The 26322-nt window shown below is 43.1% G+C and overlaps 1 protein-coding gene across 8 annotated transcripts in view; it reads right to left on the bottom strand.

Annotated features, from left to right (window-relative positions):
* LOC129015387 (uncharacterized) overlaps positions 1 to 26322 on the bottom strand; it is a 131612-nt gene that overhangs the window by 98138 nt on the left and 7152 nt on the right. The window contains exons 1-3 of one of the 8 annotated variants that reach the window (XR_010124429.1): positions 25962 to 26205; positions 12921 to 13397; positions 5325 to 8306 (exon numbers count right to left, since the gene is read on the bottom strand). The exons of 1 other annotated variant lie outside the window; for it this stretch is intronic. The gene's annotated coding sequence lies outside the window, so the exon portion shown is untranslated. Of the gene's footprint in view, positions 1 to 5324; positions 8307 to 11491; positions 11888 to 12920; positions 13403 to 25961; positions 26318 to 26322 lie in introns of those variants that run through there. 6 more of the 8 variants (XR_010124432.1, XR_010124430.1, XR_008494551.2 and 3 more) reach the window with 6 other exon arrangements.

Here is a 26322-nt window from a genome sequence, read left to right as displayed (position 1 = left end):
TTTGGAGAGCTTCCAGGAGTCCACATAGCACATTGCCCCAGATAAGGAGCACAAAGTGTGCTCCACCCTTCACTGATCCCCTGTGAGCCAAGCTTCTGCAGCACAGCACCTAGACCAGAGCTTCCTCTGAAATGCACCCTGCTCTGGGGGCCAGTAGACTGCACCTCTCCCACACTAGGGCTCCATCTTCATTATGCCAAGCCCACTCACATGGCTGAACACCACAACCTCAGTTGCATGGAACTTTGGCCCAAGACCAGCTGTGACTCTGGTTTTGCACAGCAGGGAAAGCAACTCTCAACACCACACTTCCAGCCAGAGGAACAGACTGCCAGTCCTGCCCAGGGCAAACCTGCCTCTGAGCCAGCCAAACTGCTGCACACCCTCCCCCAAGCAGAAGAGGCCCCTGGGTCTCTGAGCAGCTTACATGCCCCCAGGCCAGTGGAATGGTTATACATCCATGCCCAGAACCTGAGAAACAGCTCTACAGCACCATTAAATCCCACAGATATGCCCTGTGCCCCCAATAAGGGCCTAAGAAACAGTCCCACAGGCCACCTCTGGTAGGCACACCTCCAGGCCTACCAAACCTCCAAGAGCCCACAACCGAGACCTGAGAAATAGCCCCATGGACCATGACCAGGCAGACATGTCCTCAGCCAAAATAAGAAGCCCCTTACCCATATCCCAGGCCTACAAAACAGCCCCATGAGCCACTCTCCACAGAAATGCTCCCAGGCCAGCTGAGCAGCTATGTGCCTATGTCCTGGACCTGAGAAATAGTCCTATGGGCTTCCCTCAGCAGACACACACCCAGGCCAGCTAAGCAGCCATCCAACTGCACTCCAGACCTGAGAAACAGCCCTGCAGGCCCCTCCTGGCAGGCATACCCCCAGGTCAACTGAACAACTGTATGCCCATATTCCTGGCCAGAATAACAGCCCCATGGCCCTAATCCCAGGAAGCCAGGCTCCAAGTTGGCCAGCCCACCATGTGCACACAACCCCAACCTGAGAAACCCCTGTGAGCCCACCCTTGGCAAAGTCACACCACTGTCACCACAAACTCTCAGTATAGGCCACTGAGAAATTCCAAATGCCACTAGTATGACTTACAGCTGAGGAAACTACACAAAGACTACACTACTGCATCCAACTAGAATAAAGAACAATGCGCCCCACCAAACTGACACCTCAAGACCCATTCATACAAATAAGTATTTCCCTACAAAACCTACTCCATAAAATTGGAACAGGTGGCTTTTCTAACAGATGCATAGAAATCAACATAGGGACACAGCAAATGTGAAAAAGCAAGGAAACATGGCACCTCCAAAGGGAAACAATAACTCAGTAACAGAATGCAATCATAAGAAAATATAGAAAATTCCAGAAAAAGAATTCAAAATAATAATCCTAAGAAAATTCAGTGAGATACAAAAGAATACAGATAGACAATTCAATGAAATCAGAAAAACAATTCGTGATTTTAATGAGAAATTCAACAGAGATAGATATCATAAAAAATAACCAAACAAAACCTTGAGCTGAAGAATTCAATGAACGAAATAAAAAAATACAATTGAGAGCTTAAACAACACACTGAACCAAGCAGAGGAAGGAATTTATGAACTTGAAGATAAGTCTTTTGACATAACATAAGCAGACAAAAAAAAATTTAAGAATGAAGAAAGTCTACAATATTTAAGAGACATCATTAAGTGAATAAATATTAGTATTAATATTATGGGCATTCCAGAAGAGGGAAATAGTGAGGAAAACATGTTTAATGAAATAGTAGGGCCAGGTATGGTGGCTCACACCTGTAATCCCAGCACTTTGGGAGGTCAAGGCAGGTGGATTGATTGAGGCCTGGAGTTTGAAACCAGCCTGGGCAACATGGCAAAATTCTGTCTCTCCAAAATTGCAAAAATTAGCCAGAAGTGGCAGCACATGCCTGTAGTCCCATCTATTTGGGGGCTGAAGTGAGAGGATCATTTGAGCCCAGGAGGCAAAGGTTGCAGTAAGCCAAGATCATCCCCCTGCATTTCAGTGTGGGTGGTGGAGCAAGAATCAGAAAGGAGGGAAGAAAAAAGAAAGAAAAGAAAGGAAAGAAAGAGAGAAAGAAAGAAGGAAAGAAGGTAAGAAGGAAAGGAAGAAAAAAAGGGAGGGAGGGAAGAAAGAAAGAAAAAAGAAGGAAGGAAAGAAAGAGAAGGAGGGAAGGAAGGAAAGAGAAAGAAAAAAGAAAGAAAAGAAAGAGAGAGAAAGAAAGAAGAGATAAAGAGGGAAAGAGGGAAGGAGGGAAAGAAGGAAGGAAGAGAGAAAAGGAAATAAAGAAAGAAAGGAAGGAAGGAAGGAAAGAAGGAGGGAAGGAAGGAAGGAAGGAAAGATAGGAAATAATAGCAGAAATCTTCCCAGGTCTTGGGAGAGAGATGGATATCCAGGTCCAGAAGTTAAAAGAATCCTAAATACCTTCAACTTGAAACAAGACCTTTCTGAGGCACATTATAGTCAAAATGTCAAAAATCAAAGACGAAGAAAGAATTCTAAAAGCAGCAAGAGAAAAGTCAAGTCATATATAAGGGAATCCTAATTAGACTAACAGTGTGAATTTCTCAGCTGAAACCTTACAAGCCAGGCAAGAATGGGATGATATATTCAAAGTACTAAAACAAAAATACCTGCAATTCAAGAATATTATACCCAGCAGAGCTTTCCTTCAAAAAATGAGAAATAAAATATTTCAGAGACAAGCAAAAACTAAGAGAATTCATCACCACTAGACTGGCCTTAGAAATAAAAGTTCAAGGGAATATTAAATCTGGAAGTGAAAAGATGATAACCACCAACATGAAAACATGAGAACATACAAAACTCACTGGTAGACCTAATACAGAAAAGAAAAAGAAAAAAGAATCAAAGTTTATCATTACAGAAAATTACCCAACCAAAAATATAAATAAGAGAGAAAGTAAGGAACAAAGGATATACAAGACTATCAAAAAACAATCAATAAAATTATAGGAGTAACTCTTCACCTATCAATAGTCACCCTAAATATAAACAAATAAAATTCTCCATTTATAAGATACAGGCTGGTTGAGTAGATTCTAAAATGAGACCCAAATATATGCTGCCTACAAGAAACTCAACTCGTAAAGACACACACAGAGACTAAAAATGAAGGGATGGAAAAAGATATTCTGTGCAAATGGAAACCAAAGTGAGCAGAAGTAGCTGTGCTTACATCAGACAAAACAGACTTCAAATTAAAAGCTATTTAAAAAGACAAGGAAAGACATTCTATAATAATAAAGGGATCAATTCAGCTAGAGAATATAAAAATTGTAGATATATCTGCACCCAACAGCAGAGCACCTACACATATAAAGCAAATATTATTAGGTCTAAAGGGAGAGACAAATTCCAATACAATAATAGTTGGAGACTTTAGCACCCCTTTCTCAGCACTAGACAGATCATCTACACAGAAAAACAACAAGGAAACATAACATTTAAACTGTATAATAGACCAAATGGACATAACAGACATTTAAAGAACATTTCTCCCAACAGCTATAGATAAACATTCTTTTTATCAGCATATGGAACATTCTCTGGGATTAACCATATATTAGGACACAAAGAAGTCTCAAATTTAAAAAACAAAAATCAAGACCAGGCATGGTGGCTCATGCCTGTAATCCCAGCACTCTCAGAGGCCAAGGCAGGCAGATCACGAGATCAGGAGATAAAGACCATCCTGGCTAACATGGTGAAACCCTGTCTCTGCTAAAAATACAAAAAATTAGCCAGGCATTGTGGCATGTGCCTGCAGTCCCAGCTGCTCAGGAGGCTAAGGCAGGAGAATCACTTGAACCCAGGAGGGAGAGGTTGCGGTGAGCCAAGATCATGCCTCTGCACTCTAGCCTGGGTGACAGAGCAAGACTCCGTCTCAAAAAAAAAAAAAATCAAAATTATATCAAGTATTTTACCTGACCACAATGGAATAAAACTAGACATCAATAATAAAAGGAACATTTGAAACTATAGATATACATGAATATCAAATAACATGGTTCTGAATGACCAATGCGTGAAAAAAGAAATTAAGAATGAAATTTTAAAATTCCCTGAAGCAAAAATAGAAACACAACAACAAAATCTATGGGATTCATAACTTCATAATACATCAAAAGCAGTATTATAAGGCAAGTTTATAGCAATAAGTGCCTACATCAAAAAACTGAAAAGATTTCAAATAAACAACTTAATGCCCAGCTGCAGTGGTTCATGCCTATAACCCAAGCTCTTTGGGAGGCTGAGTGAAAGGACTGCTTGAGCCCAGGAGCTTGAGACTACCCTGGGCAACATAGGGCAACAGAGCAAGACCTTGTCTCGAAAACAAACAAACAAACAAACAAGAAGAAAAACAATCTAATCATGTACATCAAGGAGCTAAAAAAGCAAGAACAAACCGAACCAAAATTAGAAGAAAGGAAATAATAAAGATAAGAGAGGAAATAAACAAAATTGAGACTAAAAAAAATAAAAGATCAATTAAACAAAAAAATTGTTTTTTGAAAAGATAAAAGCAACAAACCATTAGGAGACTAAGAAAAAAAGAGAGAACACTCAAATAAATAAAATTAGAAATGAAAAGGGAGACATCACAACATATACCACAGAAATACAAAGTATCAAGAGACTACTATGAATGATACACTAATAAATTCAAAAACCAAGAGGAATTGGATGAATTCCTGGACACATATGACCTACCAAGATTGAATCAAGAAGAAACAGAAAGCCTGAACAGACCAATAGCAAGTATTGATATTGAATCAGGAATAAAAAGTAGTGATTTCACTACTGACTTCTGCCAAGTCTTTACAAAAGAATTAATAAAAAATATTTTTAAACTAGTCCAAAAAATTGTAGAAGAATTTTTCTTAATTCATTCTACAAGGACAATATAACCCTGATACCAAAACTAGAAAAGGACATAACAACCACAAAAAAAAAAACTACAGACCAACATCCCTGATAAATATGGACACAAAAATCCTCAACAAAATACTATCAAACCAAATCCAACAATACATCCAAAAGATAATACACCACAACCAACTTGGATTTATCCCAGGAAAGCAAGGATGGTTCAACACATGCAAATCAATAAACATCATACATCACACCAACAGAATGAAGGGCAAAGCCATATGATCATCTCAATACATGAAGAAAAAGCTCATGACAAAATTCAGTATCTCTTTAATTTGTTTTTTTGTTTTTTTTTTTTTATTTATTTATTTATTTATTTTTGTAGATGGAGTCTTGCTCTGTCTCCCAGGCTGGAGTGCAATGATGCAATCTTGGCTCACTGCAACTTCCTCCTCCTGGGTTCAAAAAATTCTCCTGCCTCAGCCTCCTGAGTAGCTGGGATTACAGGTGCATGCCACCATGCCTGGCTAATTTTTGTATTTTTAGTAGAGACAGGGTTTCATCTGTTGGCCAGGCTGGTCTCGAATTCCTGACCTCGTGATCCACCCATCTTGTTCCCAAAGTGCTGGGATTACAGGCGTGAGCCGCCACACCCGGCCAATATCTCTTTATAATAATAAACTCGTAATAAATTAGTTACAGTAGGAAAGTACCACAAATAATAAAGTTCATTATGGCAATTCCAGTACTGAATGGTAAAAAGCTGAAAGCTTTCCTTCTAAGAACTGGAACAAGACAAGGATGCTCGCTCTCACTATTCTTATTCAACTTGGCACTGGAAGTCCCACCCAGAACAATTAGGCAAGAGAAATAAAGAAAGGACGTCCAAACTGGAAAAAAGGATATCATATTGTCCCTGTTTGCATATAACATGATCTTGTATATGAAAAACGTAGACCCTACCACTAAAGTCCAGAACTGATCAACAAATTCAGTAAAGTTGCAGATATAAAATTAATATTTAAAAATCAGCAGCATTTATATACATAAACAACAAACTAGCTGAAAAAGAAATAAAGAAGGCAATCTCATTTATAACAGCTATAAAAAATTTAGAATACCTAGGACTCAATTTAACCAACAGGTAAAAGACCTTTACAAGGAAAATCACAAAACACTGATGAAATTGAAGAGGATACAAACAAATGAAAAAACATCCCATGCTCATGGATTGAAAAATTAATATTGTTAAAATGACAACACTATCCAAAGCAATCTACAGATTTAATGCAATCCCTATCAAAATACCAATAACATTCTTCACAGAATTTTTTTTTAAATCTGAAAATGCATATAGAACCACAAAAGACACAAAATAGCCAAAACAATCCTGAACAAAAAGAACAAGGCTGGAGATATATTATCAGACCTCAAAATATAGCACAAGGCTGTAGCAACCAAAACAGCACGGTACTGGCATAAAAACAGACACATAGACCATTGCAACAGAATAGAGAACTCAGAAATTAATCCATGTATCTACAGCCAGCTGATTTTTGACAAAGGTGTCTAAAATACTCATTGGGAAAAGGACAATCTCTTCAATAAATGCTGCTGGGAAAACTGGATATCCATATGCAGAAAAATGAAACTAGATCCCCACTTCTCACCGTATAAAAAAAAACTTAAAATGGTTGAAATACCTAAATGTAAGACCCAAAATGATAAAACTACTAGAAAAAAAAAGACATAGGGGAAATGCTTTATGACATTAGTCTAAGAAAATATTTTACAGATAAGACTCAAAGCACAGGCAACAAAAGCAAAATATACAAATGAGATTATATTAAACTAAAAAAGTTTCTGCATAGCAAAGGAAACAATCAACAGAGTGAAAAGACAACAGAATGGGAGAAAATGTTAGCAAACTACTCATCTGACAGCATATTAATATCCAGAATATACAAGGAACTCAAACATCTCAAAAGCAAAATAACAGAAAAAAATGGACAAATGATCTGCATAGATGTCTCTCAAAGGAAAATGTACAAATGGCCAACAAGTATACTTAAAAATGCTCAACATCACTAACCATCAGGGAAATCCCAATCTAAGCCACAATGAGGTATCATCTCACCCCAGTTAGGGTGGCTATTATCATAAAGACAAAAAATAACAAATGCTGGTATGGATGTAGAGAAAAGAGAACTCATACACTGTTGGTGGGAATGTAAACTACTACAGTCATTATGGAAAACAGTATGGAGGCTCCTCAAAAAAACTGCAATTACAGCTATTATATAATCCAGCAATCCCAATACTGGGAATTTATCCGAAGAAAAGGAAATCATTATATCGTAGACACATTTGCACCCTCATGTTTATTACAACACCATTCATAACAGCCAAGATATGGAATCAACATAGGTGTCCAACAACAGATGAATGGATAAAGGTAATGCAGTACATATAATATACACAGTGAAATGCTATTCAGCTATAAAAAAGAATGAAATACTGTCATTTGCAGCAAATAGATGGAACTGGAGGATTTTACGTTAAACACCACATGTTCTCACTCATATGTGGAAGCTAAAAAACAAAAATGTTGATCTCATAAAAGTAAAAAGTAAAACAGAGGATACTAGAGTCTGAGAAGGGTAGAAGAAAGGGAGGATAGGGAGAGATTTGTTAAAGGACACAAAATTCCAGCTAGACAGCAGGAATAAATTTTAGTGTTCTATACCACTGTAGAATGACTATAGTTAGAGAGAGAGATTTTTTTTCCCAAATAGCTAGAAGGAAGATATTGAACATTCCCAACACAAAGGAATGATATATATTTGAGTGATGGATATGCTAACTACCCTGATCTGATCACTATATATTACATGAATATGTACAATTATTATTTGTCAATTAAAATGTAAAATAATGTAAATCTAAAAAATTAAACTGTAAACTGTATTTCTCAACATAAGCTCTATCAAGTTCAAGACACTTTTGTATGCAGTGATACCAGCTAAATTTTAGTCCATCCCTAAAGAACTAAGAGTCCTGGGAATTGAACCATGTCAATGCAGTCTTTTTTTACATTATTAACTGAAAACAATGTGTGCTCTTTAAAGATTTTTTTAAGATTAGGAAACAAAAAAATCAAAAGGAGCCAAATCAGGACTGTAAGGTGGATGCCTGATGATTTCCAATTGAAACAGTCACAAAACTGCCCTTGTTGGATGAGAGGAATGAGCAGGGGCATTGTCGTGGTGAAGGACTCTCTGGTGAGGCTTTGTCAAGCATCTTTCTGCTAGCCAACTTCCTCAAAGCACTCTCATAATAAGCATATGTTATCATTCTTTGCCCCTAGAAAGACAAGAAGGAAAATGTATCAAGCATCCAAAAAACTGTTGGTATGACCTTTGTTCTTGACCAGGCTGCTTTTGTTTTGACTGGGCCACTTCCACCTCTTAGTAGCCATTGCTTTGATTGTGATTTGTCTTCAGGATTGTACTGGTAAAGCCATGTTTTATCTCCTGTCAGAGTGGCTGTTATCAAAAAGATAAAAGGTAACAAGTATAGGTGAGGATGTGGAGATATGAGAACCCCTGCACACTGTTGGTGGAAATGTAAACTAGTATAGTGGAAAACAGTATGGAGGCTCCTAGAAAAATTAAAAATAGAACCACTATATGATCCAGCAATCCTGCTATTAGTTATAAATCCAAATAAAATGAAATCAGTATATCAAACAGATATCTGCACTTCTGTGTTCATTGCAGCATTATTACAATAGCCAAAATATAAACTCTATGTAAGCATCCATCAGTGAATGAATGGATAAAGAAAATGTGGCATATATATGCAATGGAATACTATACATCCTTATAAAAGAAGGCTATCTTGTCATTTGTGACAATGTAGATGAACCTAGAGAACATTATGCTAGGTGAAACAAGCCAGGCACAGAAAGGCAAATACTGCATGATCTCACTTAGGATGTGGAATAAAAAAAAAATTGAACTCTTATAAGCAAAGAGTAGATTGGTGGTTATCAGGGGCTGGAGATGAGGAGGAAACAATGAAGAGATATTGGTTAAAGGACCTAAAATTTCATTTAGACAGGAGGAATAAATTCTGGAGATCTATTGTGCGGCATGGAGACTATAGTAAATAATAATGTATTCTATACTTGAAAATTGCTAAAAGAGTAAATTTTAAATGTTCTCATAAAAATAAGTGTGTGGGGTGATGGATACATTAATTAGTTTGATTTAATTATTCCACAAAGTATACATATATCAAAGTTTCATAATGTATACCAAAAATCTACACAATGTGTCATTTTTTGATTAAAATAATAATAGTAATAATAATAAATTCTATGTAGCAACAATCCCTAGACTAAGGAAAAAAGAGGCCCTCAGCTTTGCCCCCAACCAGCTGAGCAGCCGTAGTTAAGGATACAGCTTCTCTTTGGCTACCCCTGGTCTTCTTTTCTGCAAACTTGAGACAATCACCGAGAGCCCTGATGGCTTTTCAGAGGGCAGTTTAATGGCATGATGAGGGCAGGAGCCAGGCCAAAGAGGATTTTGAAGGGAGCTTCTGAAGGATAAACTGTTTAGTGTTTCTTGACTGAAGTTGGTAATTACAAGATGTAGTTCAGAGTAATCAAGAGGACAAGTATCTAAGCCCTTTGCTGATTGTTAAGGGCCAAGGGATCCTAAGGGCTTGGCATCTGGCCCCATTCTCCTGCATTTTCTCTTCTCTAATTTCCCAATATCTTACCAGGACAGCTTTCTCTCTCTGCATGTGTGTGCCTGCACAAAGGGCTGCCTTATTAAATAGTAATTCTCATTCTTACATTCCATGTCCTTTTCCCCTGGCCCTGTTTCCTCTTTCCCTCTGTAACGTGAAGGACTGTGCAATTCAATCTATATTGGAATTAGAAGTTTGGAGCAGGTACAATCACACTGTATCAAATCATTTTGAAATTGATGTTCATTCAGACCCATAACCAGGCATGTGGCAGGTTAAGAGGGCACACGTGGAAGGGCCCCTGCCAACACACACTCATCCTCCCAGAAACACAATCAGGCCCTAGCTCAGCATTTCCCAGATGTCAGTCATTTGAATATACCTTCATTATTTGTAAGAATATTTTGCTATATTCACTTATCACCCAACTAATTTTTTTTTTTTGAGATGGAGTCTCACTCTGTCACCCAGGCTGGAGTGCAGTGGTGCAATCTCAGCTCACTGCAGCCTCTGTCTCCCAGGTTCCAGCGATTATCCTGCCTCAGCCTCTCAGGTAGCTGGGATTACAGGTACGTGCCACCATGCTTGGCTAATTTTTTTGTATTTTTAGCAGAGACAGGGTTTCACCATGTTGGCCAGGCTGGTCTCGAACTCTTGACCCCAGGTGATCGGCCTGCCTCGGCCTCCCAAAGTGCTAGGATTACAGGCGTGAGCCACCACGCCTGGTCCACCCAACTAATTTTTAAATCAACTTTAAATCAGTTCCCTGTTTTTTAACTTAGCTCTTCATTTAAAAACAATAACCATGAAAAGAATGGGTTTGATATGTTAATAATATATTTTTTCTAATTTAAAATATACATAGTCATTCCTCAGAGGGTATTGGTTCCAGGGCACTCCTGACCCCCTGCAGACACTAAAATCTGCAGATGCACAAGTCCCTGTATAAAATGGTGTAGTATTTGCATATGACCTATGCACATCCTCCTATATATTTTAAATCATCTCTAGATTACTCATAATACCTAATATAATGTAAATGCTATATAAATAACTATTATACTGTATTTTTCACAGTAATGACAAGATATAAAATCTGTACAGGCTGGGCATGGTGGCTTACACCTGTAATCCTAGCACTTTGGGAGGCCAAGGTGGGCAGATTGCTTGAGTCCAAGAGTTCGAGACAGACCAGCCTGGGCAACATGGTGAAACCCCATCTCTACCAGAAGTTGTTACAAAAAATTAGCCAGGCATGTTGACTCCCACCTGTAGTCCCAGCTACTCAGGAAGCTGAGGTGAGAGGATCTACCTGAGTCCAAGAGGTGGAGGTTGCAGTGAGCCAAGATCATGCTACTGCACTCCAGCCTGGGTGACAGAGCAAGATCCTGTCTCAAAAATTAATTAATTAATTGATTTAAATAAAATCTGTACAATGCAATTCCTGGTTGGTTGAAGCCACAGATACGGAACTCACGAATATAGAGAGGGCCTACTGTATACATCATGCTCATCCATGTAACTGTTAACCTCATTTTCTGTACCAGCGGTGCATATACCACACTTTTCGAAACACCGTTAGAAGTCATCACTGCACTCCAAGGCGATCACTGGTAAGGCGTGTGCTCCTCCCAGGCCTCAACATTGCAGTAACACTTGTCCACCTAGATCCCATTTTTTCAATAGGAGCCTTCACTATATAAACTTAATCTGGATTAAGGTCGTTTTTTGGAAGGGAGGAAGGCTTATATTGGTTTGCTGGGACAGCCACAACAAATTACTACAGACTGGGTGACTTAAGCAACAGAAATTTATTTCCCTCCAGTTCTGGGGGCTGGAAGGCCAAAATCAGTAGGACCGGTTTCTTCTGAGGCCTCTCTCCTTGGCTTATAGATGCCATCTTCTCCCCACGTCCTCATGTGGCCTTTCCTCTGTGCTTGTCGGCGTCCTAATCTCTTCTTATGGGAACAGCAGTCATATTGCATTAGGGCTCACCCATATGACCTCATTTGCCTTGATCACCTCCTTAAAGGCCCTGTGTCCAAACACAGTCCCATTTTGAGGTACTGGGGCTTAGGACTTCCACATACAGATTTTGGGAAGACACAGGCTAGCCCGTCGCAGGGCTTAAATGCAGGATAAGAGAGGATGGTGAATTCAATATAAGGGCCATGGTTGGAAGAATCAGGCTGCAGGAGATTACAAAGGAAAAGTCAAAGTTTGAAAGTAAAATGAGGGGGAAAGAAGGCAAAAAATAAGAATCAGGTTTAAACACCTGAAGACATTACTCATTCTGTTTACAAGTCACTGGATAAAAAAACAAAAGAAAAAAAGAGGATATTACTCATGACCAAGAAGTGCTTATGGTCCGGGCATGGTGGCTCACGGCTGTAATCCCAGCACTTTGGGAGGCTGAGGCAGGTGGATCATGAGGTCAGGAGATCGAGACCATCCTGGCTAACACGGTGAAACCCTGTCTCGACTAAAAATACAAAAAATTAGCTGGGCGTGATGGCAGGCACCTGTAGTCCCAGCTACTCGAGAAGCTGAGGCAGGAGAATGGCATGAACGCGGGAGGTGGAGCTTGCAGTGAGCCGAGATCACGCCACTGCACTCCAGCCTGGGCGAGAGAGCGAGACTCTGTCTCAAAAAAAAAAAAAAAAAAAAAAAGTGCTTATATACAAAAAATTGACGAGTCTCTAGAATATCCCAAATCCAATCAAAACAACCACAGTGTTGTCTGGTTGTGAATGGATCTAGAAAGATATAAACAGGCTGGACATGGTGGCTTATGCCAATAATCCCAGCACTTTGGGAGGATTGCTTAAGCCCAGGAGTTCCAGACCAGCCTGGGCAACAAGGTGAGACCCTGTCTTTACAAAAAAAAAAAAAATCAAAAAATTAGCTGGGCAGGTGCTGTGCACCTGTGTAGTCCCAGCTTCTTGGGAGATTGAGGCAGGAGGACCATCTAATCCCAGGAGGGTCCAGGCTGCAGTGAGCCATGTTTGCGCCACTGCACTCCAGCCTGGGTGACAGAGCAAGACCCTTTCTCAATTTTTTTTAAAAGAAAGACATAGAAAACTGACAGAACAGTCTTTATCCAAAGGGAATGTGTGTAGGGCAACTCAGGAAGATGGGGCAGAAACACAGGAGTCTGTGTGGTCTTGGACACTGTCCAGGGTCAGGGAGCAGAGGGTGTAGGGAACTTACCTAGGCACTTACCTTAGAGTACAGCTGGAGGCTCAGGGGACGTCACCAGCCATGAGGACGGTCCACCTGGCTGCGCCTCCCAGAAAGGTCTGCTGACCAGGAGGAAATGTGCCCATCAAGGAGCACAGGAGTCTGAGCTGGATCTGTTATGTGTCTCATGGTTTCTCCATCCACCTCCTGGAAGCATGGCTGGCAACGTAGTAATTAGGGCTAACCCCAAATATTCCAGTTCTTCTCTCCTCCCAAGAAACTGCTAGGATTGCATTTCCACTCCTTTGAAATTAGTTGAGTCCATGTGACTTGCTTTCCATGTGACTTGCTTCTGTTAATGAAAAGGGAGTGGAATAACATGGGTCTCTTCCAGGGAGAAGCTTGAAGAGACAGTGAGGGATTTGCTATAGTTCTTTTCCTTCCTCTGTAATGGTTGAAATGGAGACTCTATCAGCCTGGATCCCGTGGCACAACGATGAAATGAGTCCCTCTGCTGACCTGTGCTAGACATATAGAATAAGTAAGAAATACAGTTTTGTTGTGTGAAGCCGCTGAGGTTTGGAGATTATTTGTCACTGGAGCAGAGCCTAGCCCATCCTGACTGATAGTTAGTGTGAGCCAGTCCTGTTGAGTCTGCTCATGTCAGTATTGAGAAAAGAAAGGCAGAATTTCTGGTTTGTTTGTTTGTTTGTTTTGAGACGGAGTCTCATTCTGTCACCCAGGCTGGAGTGCAATGGTGCGATCTCAGCTCACTGCAACCTCCGCCTCCTGGGTTCAGGCGATTCTCTAACCTCTGCCTCCCGAGTAGCTGGGACTACAGGCACGTGCCACTACACTTGGCTGATTTTTGTACTTATAGTAGAGACGGGGTTTCACCATATTGGCCAGGCTGGTCTTGAACTCCTGACCTCAAGTGATAGGCCCGCCTCAGCCTTCCAAAGTGCTGGGATTACAGGCGTGAGCCACCACCCCCGGCCTGAGCCACTGCGCCTGGCAGAATTTCTAAACCAACAAAGCTTAGAACGAAACCCTGAGACAAAGTGATCAGTCTTAACTGGCTAACTAGCCTCCTTCTTTTCAACTTGCCCCTGTTGCCCTTTGAGATATTTTATTTAGCTTGATTCCAGCAATGAACTGTGGGTCCGCCCCCTTATGTTCTATATTACCCCACACAAACCAGCTGTCTATGGGCCATGTCCAAGCTACCGACATGTTCACTTAGCATGCTTAAAATGTTTAATTAGTTAAAACTGGAGGATTTTATATAAAAATCTAGATTCTTGGCTACTCAGAAGAAATTAGACTATCCAGCCTCCTTGGTCCTATATTCTTACACGACTTGAAGCAAAATCACAGCTACCCACTTCAGATGGGAGCTGAGCACACCAAGATGCCACAGACTCCACTGTTCCCTGTTGCTTAATCTCTGTTGGCTTCATTCACTTCCTGCCTCAACTCTGAGAGCATCTGAGTCTGTGAGCTCTGTGTCTGCGACCTCTGTGTCTGCTTCACCCTTACCCACATACACACATACACACACACATACACACACACAAACACACACACACACACTCTTCCAGTCACTCCATCCAGCGTGTATTTTCCCATTCTTTTCCACTCCTTTCTGCCTTTACGTTCCACTTCCTCTGCCTGGAATGCCCCTCATCATCTCTACTCACTGAAATAAGCCTGTGCATTCATTCACCAACACCCAGCTCAACTGTCACCTTCTGAGGCAGTAGACGCCTGGCTTGGCATCCATCTCCCCTCCCTGCATGGCCCAGTCTTCCCTGGAGACAGAGATAGTCGTGTATGTGAGTCCTGGAAAATGAGATGGAAGCGTTAAGTGTGTGGTGGATGTCATGGAAGGCCACCTAAGGGAAACATCTCTCCTGGGAACTGGTGTGCACGCTGCCTGCCTCCTCCCTCAGTCTAGCCTCTGAAGCAGAGAACGCACCCTGTCCACTACTCCTGCCTCCTTCAAGACTCTTGTCAAATGTCACCTCTCAATGAGATTTCTTTTTGTTCTTTTTTTCTGAACTCTGTTGCCCAGGCTGGAGTGCAGTGGTGCAATCATAGCTCACTGCAGCCTCAAACTCCTGGGCTCAAATGATCCTCCCTCCTCAGCCTCCCGAATATCTGAGACCACAGGTGTGCAACACCACACCCGGCTAATTTTTTTATTTGTAGAGATGATATCTCACTACGTTGCCCAGGCTGGTTTTGAACTCCTAGGCTCAAGCAATCCTCTTGCCTTGACCTCCCAAAGTGCTGGAATTACAGGTGTGAGCCACTCAGCCAATCCTCAATGAGATCTTTTCTAACTGCCCTACTTAAAATATCGATACCCCTCCCTTCCCAACTCTCCCGACCATCCTTTCCCTGCCTTTCCCCCAATGTGGTCTACTTTTTAATATACTGTATAATGTACATATTTCGATTTGGTATTTATTGCCTGCTCCCCCACTGGAATATCAACCTCACGAGGGCAGGGAATTGTCTTCTTTTTTTTTTTTTTATGGTCTCTTTTAACACTGGTGTATTCCAAGCACCCAGAAAGAACCCATGATAGACATTAATAAGTATCCTGAATGAATAATACACCTCAGCCATTCCATGCCATTTGAAACCCAGATATTTTTAAGGCTCAGTGTTACTCCCACTTTCCATAAAAACCAAGTCTTATAGGCTGCCTCTGCATATCACCTCTCTGATCAATTTTTATCCTCTCTATGTCCCCAAACATTGCCTGCATTTGAGGCTCTGTCATCTCCCTCTAGCTATGGCATCAGCATCCTATCTTTCCTTTCTTTTTTCTTTTTTTTTTTTTTTTTGAGATGGAGTTTCACTCTTGTTGCACAGGCTGGAATGCAGTGGTGCCATCTCGGCTCACTGCAACCTCCGCCTCCCAGGTTCAAGTGATTCTCCTGCCTCAGCCTCCTGAATAGCTGGGATTACAGGCACACACCACCACGCCCAGCTAATTTTTGTATTTTTAGTAGAGACGGGATCTCACCATGTTGGCCAGGCTGTTCTTGAACTCCTGACCTCAAGCGATCCACCTGCCTCAGCCTCTCAAAGTGCTGTCTCTCTGTTCTCAATCCTTTCCCCTCCAACCCACCCTACAGAGAGAGGACTTCACTGTGTTAATGTCCTGCTCAAAACCTTTCTATGGCAGGCGGGCATGGTGGCTCACACCTGTGGTACCCCAGGAGACTGAGGCAGGAGGATGGCTTGAGCCCAGGAGTTTGAGTTCAGCCTGGGCAACATAGTGAGACCCTGTCTCAGAAAAAACAAATTTATGAGTTTCAAGTCAAGGCTAAATTGGAAAAAATAAAATAAATTTTACCAGCCTCTCTATGGCCCCCATGGCCTTGTCAAGAAATCCACTCTCCAATGGTCCTCAAGCCTTAAGTGGTCTGGCCCCACTTCCTGCTGTGCCTGCTCATCCTCACACCACCACCCCCAACATTCCTCAGGCCTGCAGAACATCTTACTGCTGGCCACAGAGCTCTCCTGCAGACATTTTCATCTTCTGCTCTTTCTGCTGAAAATGATCTCCCTGCGTCTTTTTTTTTAAGAGTCTTGCTATGTTGCCTGGGCTGGTCTTGAACACCTGGATTCCAGATATCCTCCCGCCTCCGCCTTCTTGGTAGCTAAGATTACAGGCATGAGCCATGCTATTCAGGTTCCCCTGCCTCTCACCAGGCTTGTTCCTACCTTCCTTGGGGATGTCCTCCAGGAAGCCTTCCTTAGCTTCACACCAGGCTGGGTGAGCTGCCTCATATCTGTGTTCACATATCAGCTTGTGCTGATCTCAGTCAGCTTTTCTGACTTGGCCATGAGATCATGTGAGCCTTGAGGACTGGAGTTTTGTCTTATTTTATAATCCCAGTGAGGCTGGGTGCAGTGGTGTGCATCAGTAAACCCAGGTTCTGCAGTGAGCTATGCAGTGAGCTATGATAATATCTGTGAATAGTCACTACACTCTAGGTTGGGCAACAGAGCAAGACTCCATCTTTAGAAAATAAAAATGGCCAGGCATGGTGGCTCACATCGGTAATCCCAGGACTTTGGGAGGCCAAGGTGGGTGGATCACCTGAGCTCAGGAGTTTGAGACCAGCTTGGCCAGCATGGCAAAACTCCATCTCTACTGAAAATACAAAAATTAGCTTGGCACAGTGGCGCATGCCTGTAACCCCAGCTACTCAGGAGGCTGAGGCTGGAGAATCGCTTGGACCTGGGAGGCGGAGGTTGCAGTGAGCTGAGATCGTGCCACTGCACTCTGGCTTGGGTGACAGAGCAAGACCCCATCTCAAAAAAAAAAAAAGTAAATAATAAATAACAAAACAAATTAAATTTATTATTTAAATTTTTTAAATAACAAATGATAATCCCAGTGAGGATACATCATCTAAACAGTAGGCACTTAGTAAATAAGAAGAGAAGGAAAGCAGGAAGAAGGGAAGGGGAAAAGCAGAAAAGAAGAAAGAAAGGTCTCAAATGCTCAGCTCTCTTTTGCCCATGGTGGGGCTGCACCTCTCCACCCACTTGAGCTTGTGCACGGCCATGTGATCTGCTTTGGCCCATGAAGTATAACTGAAAATGACATGTGTCACTTTTAGGCAGAAGCAGACAGGTCAGTCTGTGGTCTCCATCCTCTTTTTACTGCCTGCTTCACAGAAGCACGTGTTGAGATGGAGTCTCTGTCACCCGAGGCCCCTGAGTGACTAAGACAAGCAGAACCCCTGGTGGACCTGCAGTGGACACACAGCACAGGGTGAGAAAGACACTCTGTTCTTTTGAACTGCTGAGAGTTTAGGGTTTATTGTTAACCTAGCACAATCACGTCTCTTCTCTTTTTTTTTTTTTTTTTTTTTGAGACGGAGTTTCACTCTTGTTCCTCAGGCTGGAGTGCAGTGGCACGATCTCAGATCACTACAACCTCCACCTCCCAGGTTCCAGCAATTCTCCTGCCTCAGGCTCCTGAGTAGCTGAGATTACAGGTGCCCACCACCATGCCCAGCTAATTTTTTGCATCTTTAGTAGAGATGGGGTTTCACCATGTTGGCCAGGCTGGTCTCAAACTCCTGACCTCAGGTGATCCACCAGCCCTGGCCTCCCAAAGTACTGGGATTATGGGCGTGACCCACCTTGCCCGGCCACGTCTCTTCTTTTCTTTTTTAATTTCAACTTTTGTTTTAGGTGCAGAGGATATACATGCAGGTTTGTTACATGGGTATACTGCATGATGCTGAAGTTTAAGGTACGATTGATTCTGTCACAAGCATAGGACCCAATAAGTAGTTTTCCAACCCCTGCAGCTCCCTTCCTCTACCCTCTAGGAGTCCCCAGTGTCTATTGTTTCCATCTTTGTGTCCTATATACCCAATATTTTGCTCCCACTTATAAGTGAGAACATGGGGTATTTGGTTTTCTCTTTCTATATTAATTCAAATGCAGTTGGTTTGAGGTATCAGGGAACATCACATCTTTTTACCCTTTTATTTGCTAAGAATATCAGACACTACCTTGCCTTTCCCACTGCTATACAATTTTAATTCCAATTGTGTGTTTTCCATAGATTCTTGCAAAGATGCTATAAGGCGAACAGGTGAAATATTATTATCCTCCACCTACAAACTAAGAAAAAGAACCTGAATGACTGCCTGGGACTCCCTGGGTAGAAGAGAGGGGAGCTAACACCAGAGCCCAGGTCCCCAGCTCCCCACCCAGGGCTTCACTGCTTGGCTCCAGTCAATAAAATAGCACAGGTCTAAAGAGTCTAAAATCTGGAGATCCCCACCAGAAAGGGGTCCTTCTTTTGTTACAAAGGAAATATATCCAAAGGTTAGAATCAGGCCAGGCGCGGTGGCTCACACCTGTAATCTCAACACTTTGGGAGGCCGAGGCAGGTTGATCACTTGAGGTCAGGAGTTCGAGACTAGCCTGGCCAACATGGTGAATCCCCCATCTCTACTAAAAATACAAAAATTAGCGGGGAATGGTGGCACGTGCCTGTAATCCCAGTTACTCGGTAGGCTGAGGCAAGAGAATCGCTTGAACCTGGGAGGCAGAGGTTGCAGTGAGCCGAGATTGCACCACTGCACTCCAGCCTGGGCGACAGAGTGAGACCCCGTCTCAAAAAAAAAGAAAAAAAGGGTTGGAATCATGGACTTTAAAGCCCGACTGCCCAAGCTGGCCCCAGCTCCAGCCCTCACTACCCAGAGATCACGAGCATAGCTCCCTCTCTCTCAAGCTCCATTCCTCCAGGCCTGTAACACTGGGATAATAATAGTACCTACTTCTTACTCTTGTGAGTTTTAAATAAACAAATACATGAAGAAGACTTGGCATGGAGTCTGGCATATAATAAAGGCTCGCTGAGATTTCTCTATGACTGCCCTATTATCACAGTTCTTTCCATTTAAACAGCCGCCTTCCAGGACTGTAATGCCAGGCTGCTGCCACAAGGTGGCACTGTTGTCTCCGGCCACCCTTCCTGAGTCGCTAAAGCTTCATTTCTCAAAATGCCAAGTTGAGACAGGACGGAAGGAGAACCCAGAAAAAGATGACAGAGTCCGAGAACTCCAGCCAAAAACGTGACCTCCTTGTCACATCAAAAATGATGAAACTGCTTCCGTCTTTTATCTCTGCTCTTTCTTGTAGCTGGATCCCCACACCTCAGAATAGGCTGAAACAGCTGGTAAAATTGGTCTGCCCAGCCCCAACCCCACACCACGGGCATAACTGAGCGGGGGGTCCTAGTGGAAGGTGATTGAATCCACTGCTGTAGAGAAGGGCTTCTAGGGCTGTAGCACGCTTATGCCTCACCTGGGCACCTTGTGAAAATGCAGATTCTGATTCTCAGCTTCTCTGTGCCTTATTTTCTTCATCTCAAAATAGAGAATAATAATGGCACCTACTTCAGGAAGTTATTATGCAGAAAAAGATGACAGCATGATCAACTAAGTGATTAACTGAATAAGCAGGGCACATGGCGAGTGCCCTTGCAAGCTTTTATGTTAGAGAGAAAAAAAAGGTCAGGCTTGGGGCTGTGGGATGGGGCCTGGCACTGTGCATTTCTTTTTTGTTTGTTTGTTTTTGTTTTTGTTCTTTGAGACGAAGTCTTCACTCTGTAGCCCAAGCTGGAGTGCAGTGGTGAAATCTCAGCTTACCGCAACCTCCACCTCCGGGGGCTCAAGCGATTCTCGTGCCTCAGCCTCCCGAGTGGCTTGTACTACAGGCGCGTATCACCACGCCCAGCTAATTTTTTGTATGTCAGTAGAGACGGCGTTTCACCATGTTGCCCAGGGTGGTCCCGAACTCCTGAGCTCAGGAGATCCGCCCGCCTCGGCCTTCCATTACAGGTGTGAGCCACCGCGCCCAGCCAGCACTGTGCATTTCTAACAAGCTCTTGGGTGAGGTCTGTGCTGCGGTTCCAGGCCCCATACTCTGAGGACCTGGCCCATTTGTGGCAAACGGAATTGGTGACCTCTTGGAAGTCAAGGCTGCAGTGAGCCGAGTTCCTTATGCATGCCGGTTCACCCAGCTGCACAACAGCCCTGTGAAATCAGTGTCATTGTTCCCGTTTTATGGATGATAAATGAAAACATTAAGTAACTGCCCCAAGGTTGTAACAGCTAATTATTAGCAGAGTCAGAACTCAAACACAATACACTTCTGCTAAATCAAATGTTATTGTTTTATGTTGAATTAAAGTAAACATGGCCCAGCTTTCCCTCCCTGACTTCCCAAGATAAAGAGAAAAGATCACGGAGGCAGCAGAGAGTGGAAAGGAGGGCAGCGCCTGGAGCCAAACCTACTGGACTCACAATCTGCCAGTCAGGAGCTGTGTGACCCTGACGAGTTGCTCAGCTTCTCTGTGCCTTATTTTCTTCATCTCAAAATAGAGAATAATAATGGCACCTACTTCAGGGAGTTATTATGCAGAAAAAGATGACAGCATGATCAATTAAGTGATTAATTGAATAAGCAGGGCACATGGTGAGTGCTCAGTCATTGTCTGCACTGAGGGCTTATGTCCAAGGCCGTGAGAACTGCAGGGACCCGTGATCTCCACTTTGGGCTTTAGGGAGCTCACAGTCTGATGAGGGAGAGTGGGGAAAGTGATCGCAGAAGGCCCATCGGAGCACCCATGGGGAGCAATCCCCACCACACAGCTCAGCATAAGCAGCCACCAGCACCCCACAGGAACTGTCAAAGCTCATCTGTATGTTCATCTGCTCCTATACTCCCCCCAAAAAGTTTAACACCTTGAGTGAGTCCACTCATTATGGATGCAACGAGACCACAGAGGACATGAGATGGAGGCTGTGAATCCACTAGGCCCTTTGTTCCAAAAGCCTCTTGCAGCAGGAGCTGACCACAACGCGAATGACTGCAGTGTGTAAAGACATGATTTGTACCATCAGGCCTCTAAATGCACACCTGTGACTTCACATGGTGCCTCAACTGTGATCCATTCCAAGGCCGGAGGAGAAACAGCCTCGCATTTACTGAGAGAAGGTGGCTGGTCTCAAATGTGGGGCCTGGCTGTTTTCAAGGGTGAGTCTAGACACTCTGTAGTTGCAGTTTAAACCCTGGGTAATTTGAGCCTGCTCATCTGGGTCATAGTTAACAATGTGTCTTCAAGAGACTGGAAACAAACTGCCCATCAGGAAACCGGGTACAGTCTCAGCTACTCTGGACGCTGGAGTAGCAGGATCCCTTGAGCCCAGGAGTTCGAGGCTATAGTGCACTATGATTGCCCCCGTGAATAGCCACTGCACTCCAGCCTGGGCAACATCGGGAGACCTCATCTCTAAAAATTAATAAAATAAATGCCCATCATTAGGGAACTAGTGAAAGAAATTGTAAAATAAGCTGCTTGAGCAGATAAAAACAATAGAATGTGGGGGCTCTCAATGTTCTTATACAGAAAGATTTCGTCCTATGAAAATAACAAGCTACAGCTGGGCATGGTGGCTCACACCTGTAATCCCAGCACCTTGGGAAGCTGAGGCAGGCAGATCATCACCTGAGGTCAGGAGTTCAAGACCAGCTTGGCCAACATGGTGAAACCCCATCTCTACTAAAAATATAAAAATTAGCTGGGCATGGTGGCATGCACCTGTAATCCCAGCTACTAGGGAGGCTGAGGCAGGAGAATTGTGTGAACCCAGGAAGTGGAGGTTGTAGTGGGCAGAGATCACGCTACTTCACTCCAGCCTGGGTGACAGATTGAGACTCCATCTCAAAAATAAAAATAAAAATAAATAAAATAAAATGTGGAAAGATAGTCCCAGTAACTAAGGAGTCTAAGGCAGGAGAATCACTTGAGCCCAGGAGTTTGAGGCTGAAGTGACCTTTGATCGTTCCACTGCAGGCCAGCCTGGGCAACAGATTGAAACGCCAACACACACACAAAAAAAAAAAATGGAAAGATCCGTAAAAGACAAACAGCAGTGGTTACCCCTAGGGGAGTCCACTAGGAAGATGGGGGAAGGAGACAGAGAGAGCAGTGCAGGTAGGAGCAAACCCAGTTGCCCCTGGTTGCCTTGTTAATGTTTTATGTTGAATTAAAGTAAACATGGCCCAGCTTTCCCTCCCTGACTTCCCAAGACAAAGAGAAAAGGCCACGGAGGCAGCAGAGAGTGGAAAGGAGGGCAACGCCTGGAGCCAAACCTCCTGGACTCACAATCTGCCAGTCAGGAGCTGTGTGACCCTGACGAGTTGCTCAGCTTCTCTGTGCCTTATTTTCTTCATCTCAAAATAGAGAATAATAATGGCACCTACTTCAGGGAGTTATTGTGCAGAAAAAGATGACAGCATGATCAATTAAGTGATTAATTGAATAAGCAGGGCACATGGCGAGTGCCCTTGCAAGCTTTCATGTTAGAGAGAAAAAAAAGGTCAGGCTTGGGGCTGTGGGTGCTTACCAACTTTCTTTCTGTTCCCTCCAAAATCCTTCCCATCTGTGGGCGCCCTTCCACTGAATGCCTTTTTAAAAATCGTGGTATAAAAAAAACACAACATAAAATATATAATCTTTACCACTTTCAACTGTACAGTTTGGTAACGTTAAGTGTATTCACATTGTTATGAATGTATTTTAACACTTACGTAATTTTTTTTTTTTTTTTTTTGAGATGGAGTCTCACTCTGTCACTGGGCCAAAGTGCAGTGGTGCAATTTCAGCTCACTGCAACCTCCACCTCCCAGGTTCAAGCGATTCTTGTGCCTCAGCCTCCTGAGTAGCTGGGATTATAGGCACCTGGCCACCCCACCAAGCTAATTTTTTTTGTATTTTTAGTCGAGACAGGGTTTCACCATGTTGGCCAGGATGGTCTCGATCTCCTAACCTCGTGATCCACCTGCTTCGGCCTCCCAAAGTGCTAGGATTACAGGCGTGAGCCACCACGCAGAGCCCTGTATTGCCTATTTAAGTAATCAATTTAAAAATCATTATGCCCTCATGTTACCTGACTTCAAACTATACTACAAGGCTACTGATACCAAAACAGATATATAGACCAATGGAACAGAAGAGAGGCCTCAGAAATAACACCACACATCTACAACCATCTAATCTTCGACAAACCTAACAAAAACAAGCAATGGGGAAAGGATTCCCTACTTAATAAATGGTGCTGGGAAAGCTGGCTAGCCATATGCAGAAAACTGAAACTGGACCCGTTCCTTACACCTTATACAAAAATTAACTCAAGATGGATTAAAGACTTAAACGTTAGACCTAAAACCATAAAAACCCTAGAAGAAAACCTAGGCAATACCATTCAGGACATAGGCATGGGCAAAGACTTCATGACTAAAACACTAAAAGGAATTGCAACAAAAACCAAAATTGACAAATGGGAGCTAATTAAACTAAAGAGCTTCTGCACAGCAAAAGAAACTATCATCAGAATGAACAGGCAACCTACAGCATGGGAGAAAATTTTTGCAATCTATCCATCTGACAAAGGTCTAATATCCATAATCTACAAGGAACTTAAACAAATTTATGAGAAAAAAACAAACAACCCCATTAAAAATTGGACGAAGGATATGAACAGACACTTCTCAAAAGAAGACATTTATGTGGCCAACAAACATATGAAAAAAAGCTCATCATCGCTGGTCATTAGAGAAATGCAAATCAAAACCACAATGAGATACCATCTCACACCAGTTAGAACGGTGATCATTAAAAAGTCAGGAAACAACAGATGCTGGAGAGGATGTGGAGAAATAGGAATGCTTTTACACTGTTGGTGAGAGTGTAAATTAGCTCAACCATTGTGGAAGACAGTGTGGCGATTCCTCAAGGATCTAGAACCAGAAATACCATTTGACCCAGCAATCCCATTACCGGGTATATACCCAAAGGATTATAAATCATTCTGTCATAAAGACACATGCACACGTACGTTTATTGCAGCACTATTTACAATAGCAAAAACTTGGAACCAACCCAAATACCCATCAATGATAGACTGGATAAAGAAAACGTGGCATATATACACCATGTAATACTATGCAGCCATAAAAAAGAGTGTGATCATGTCCTTTGTAGGGACATGTATAAAGTTGGAAACCATCATTCTCAGCAAACTAACACAGGAACAGAAAACCAAACACTGCATGTTCTCACTCATAACTGGGAGTTGAACAATGAGAACACATGGACACAGGGAGGGGAACATCACACACCGGGGCCTGTCAGAGGGTGGGGGGTAAGGGGAGGGAGAGTATTAGGACAAATACTTAATGCATGTGGGGCTTAAAACCTAGATGACAGGTTGATAGGTGCAGCAAACCACCATGGCACATGTATACCTGTGTAACAAACCTTCACGTTCTGCACATGTATCCCAGAACTTAAAGTCAAATTAGAAAAAAAAAATCATTATGCCCAAATACATCATTGATGTCTATTTCAGTTGAGTAAAGAGACTTGTTATACTGGGAAAGAGAAAAAAAGGGGAACATGTACCTTGAAATCAGACTGAACTGAATTCAAATCCTGTCCCTGCCATTTACTGGCATTGGAAAAGTAAGTTCTCTAAGCCTTTGTCTCCCCATTCTTTTTTATTTTTATTTTTCAAGACAGGGTCTTGCTCTGTCGCCCAGGCTGGATAGTGCAGTGGCTCAATCTCGGGTCACTGCAGCCTTGACCTACCCGGCTCCAGCAATCTTCCCACCTCAGCCTCCCGAGTCACTGGGACTACAGGCATGCGCCATGTCTGGCTAGTTTTTGTACTTTTGGTAGAGACAGGGTTTCGCCATGTTACCCAGGCTTCCCCGTTCTTCAAAATGCACATGAAAATGATGTCCATCAAAGCATTCCCGGGAGCATTAAATGAGAATTCTCGTAAAGCAAGGAGCACATAATCAAGCCCAAGAGTGCTGCAAGTTCACAGTGACTCTTTATTTTGCACTGCACTTGGAAGAATGTTGGACAAAGCGCGTGCCTTGGAAGCCAGGGCAGGAGTTCTCAACCTATGGAGCACCAGGAACACCTGGGGTTCCTGTTAAAAATATCCATGCCAAGAGTCCCACCCCAAACCCACTGAGCCAGAATCTAATAGAGGTGGATGGAACCTGAGCCACTGTATTTTAACACCCTGCCCCTCTTCTTTTTTTTTTTTTTTGAGTTGGAGTCTCGTTCCATCACCTAGGCTGGAGTGCAGTGGCAGATCTCTACTCACCACAACCTCCGCCTCCCGGGTTCAAGCGATTCTCTTTCCTCAGCCTCCCGGGTAGCTGGGACTACAGGCACGCGCCGCCATGCCTGGCTAATTTTTATATTTTTAGTAGAGACGGGGTTTCACTATGTTGGCCAGGCTGGTCTCGAACTCCTGACCTCGTGATCCGCCCGCCCCCCCCCCCCCCCAGGCCTCCCAAAGTGCTGGGATTACAGGCGTGAGCCACCGCTCCCGGCCCACCCTACCCCTTTAATTCGGGCACATCAAAGCTGAGAACAGCTAGGTGGAGATGCCCTGTGTCCTTGGGTGTCACTTCTGGGCCTCGGGAGGTGGCAGGCCCAGGCAGACTGACCTGCTAAGGTTGTCGTTCTAGATGCTGAGAAGTTCTGAAGTCATCGCCAGACAGTGTTAAGAAAGAGAGCTCTGGGGAGCAATTTCCCTCATGTGACCTGAGGGCGGGGCTAGGGATGGAGGAAGTCCCCCTCCCCACTCTGACATCTGATCACTTTCTGTCCACTTGAAGCAGCAAAAAGAGGGTGCAAAGTCCCCGTTGCATTTTACTGAGCTTCTGATGCACTCCCCCACCTCCCCAGCTGCTCTCTCCACATTCGAGGAAGCAGCGCGGGTAGCAGCAGACCCAGTCGCCCCTGGTTGCCTGGAAGTGCCCTTCCAAGCTTTTTTGTCAGAGAGAAAAAAAAAAAGTCAAGCTCGGG

The sequence above is a fragment of the Pongo pygmaeus genome, chromosome 18, assembly GCF_028885625.2.
Source record: "Pongo pygmaeus isolate AG05252 chromosome 18, NHGRI_mPonPyg2-v2.0_pri, whole genome shotgun sequence".
Classification (NCBI taxonomy): Eukaryota; Metazoa; Chordata; class Mammalia; order Primates; family Hominidae; genus Pongo; species Pongo pygmaeus.
Note: the sequence above shows the minus strand (reverse complement) of the source record. Positions and strands in the feature narration are given on the sequence as shown.